Here is a 2,357-nt window from a genome sequence, read left to right on the forward strand (position 1 = left end):
CCCCCCCCCCGCATAAACAAAGATTCCAGTAAGCGAATCTTTTGCTCGTACGTGTTCTTATAAAAGAGTGTACAGCTGCTTCGTATTTCATATTCTATATATGCATACATTTTAAATGTACACACATGGTATTGAGTTGTATTTCTCATTCCGATTCTCATTTGTCTCACCTGGCAATGTGTTTTTGAGATCTTTCTATGTGGCTCTGTGTGCATCTAACCCATTTCTTCTAATTCCGCAAAGTTCTCCGAGGTGTGTGTGCTGGGCGCGCCCCACTTGCCCCTCAGACCCACTTTCTATCTTGCTCTCTGCTCTGGGAAGCGACACTCTATGGACTGTATCTACCAGGTTCCCTTTCCTTCCAGCTTCCAGTTGGGTTTGGCCTTTGGAAGGTACCCTCAGCCGATCAGAGGGTGAAGTCAGATGTTTATCTGATCTGATGGGCTGGGGGAGCAGTGGTCACATTCCTCTACCAACTGCCACAGGCCACGCTCAAGTCCAGAGGCCTCCCTGCCCTCGCCTTTTCGGGCACATGGGCTTCCCTGTCCCTTGTTGGTATATCTAGAGCTGCCACACCTTGTGCATTTTTCCAGCATCGAACTCCCCTCAGCTGCCCTGTTGAACTAGTACCTGATGGATCCCTCATGTACTCGTCACATTTGTTCCCTTGTTCACTCCTGCATCACCTATTCCTTGTCACCACAAATGTCTCCGGAATAGACCTCTCACTCTTTTCGCCTCTGGTCCTTTGCTTTCCCATTTCAGTGAGTTCCCCTAGCTCTTGAAGCTGCAGCCGGTAGGACAGTAGTTCTTCATTGTCTTTCTGCTCTATGAACACAGCGGTTCTTAACCTGGGGTGATTTTGACCCCAGAGGATATTTGGCAATGTCTGGAGACATTTTTGGTCTTCATGATTAGAGATGGAAGTGATGAGGTGCTAGGGATATTGTAAATAAATTTCCTCCCTTGCACGGGACAGCCCCCTACAACAAAAAAATTAGCTGGTCTGAAATATCAGTAGCGCCGAAGTTGAGAATCTTTGAGTTAACACAACCCCACTTTGGACGTTAGACTTAATCTTTCCTTGGGGGCTTTATTTGTTCCAGGGGAGGTAGTGGGAGAGCTCCTCAGATCTTGATGCTTCTATGTGAAAAGAGCTTTGCTGGGTCGACCTCTTGGCCTCTCTCCATCCTCTCCCTCTCTCCCCCTAAGGGAGGAGTTGCCTATGCCTAGGAGAAGCCCACGGTTGGCTTAGCTCCTCCAGACCCTACGCGAGTGTCATGCTCTGCTCCAGCTGGGAAGGACCATGTCCAGCACCGCCTATGATGGGGCGGGATGGAGGTTAAGTTGGCCTGATTCTGGGATATAGTATTAGGATGTTGTTCTCGTCGCTTACCTTAGCATGCACTCTTCACTGCCGCAGTAATAAAGCTGATGTTTTTAGTGCCATCTGCCTAACTTCTGTGCCAATCTCTCATTTGGTCCATTCAGAACTGCAGCTTCCCTCTCTGCTTCAGGCCAGTCCAGGCAGCCGCTCAGTGGGGCGATGGGATTAAGAGCACTGGCCCACTGTTAAGGCCTCAAGATTCTTTCTGTGCTCTTGACAGGGGAAGACTTCACCCAGTTGTGTTTAGGTGAAGAAGGAGAGTATGAGCTCAGTGTCTGACCAGTGCAGGTGGAGCTGAATACAGGGGCTCGGACTGTGTTGGGGACCAGCGCCTCTCTTCCCATGGCTAGGCTTCTTCTCTCTTCTGTGCTGACCAGGCTCTCGGGCAGGCTCTCCTTTCTGGGTGGCCACCGGCAGCAACCAGATTCTGAACTGCAAGTTCGAATCCTGCTAAAAATAGCAAGTGGCCTTGTCCAGCATCCTCAGCAGTGCTCTGATTCTGTGGCCTTGGACACTTCTCTCTCTTGAACCGATGATTGAAATCTGGGGAATGCACTTTGCTGGTCACATGTTCCTTCCCTAGGTCCTGGTGGTGGAGACCCCCAGGACCAAGAAGGCTGAAGGATGGATCCCCAAGTGAAAATAGGAGCTGGAGCTGGAAGAAGAGAGGAATGGATACTAAGGAGCATGGTCCACTATGGACCCACAGGTGTGCTTCCTCTCTTCACCTCCTACTAACTGACTGTGTCACCTTGAACAAGTTACTGAACCTTTCTGGGCTTCTTGTTTCCTTTCCTGTAAAATGAGGATAATAGTGCCTATCTCAGAGGGTTGTTATGAGTACTATTTGAAATGATACATATAAAATACTTAGCATAATATCTGGTACATAGTAAATGCTTAAAAATGGTAGACGTTATGAATATACCTTCTAGATCCTGCTGGTGGTTCTCTGAGGGTGGGTATCTGG

The sequence above is a fragment of the Pteropus vampyrus genome, unplaced genomic scaffold (assembly GCF_000151845.1).
Source record: "Pteropus vampyrus isolate Shadow unplaced genomic scaffold, Pvam_2.0 Scaffold104, whole genome shotgun sequence".
Classification (NCBI taxonomy): Eukaryota; Metazoa; Chordata; class Mammalia; order Chiroptera; family Pteropodidae; genus Pteropus; species Pteropus vampyrus.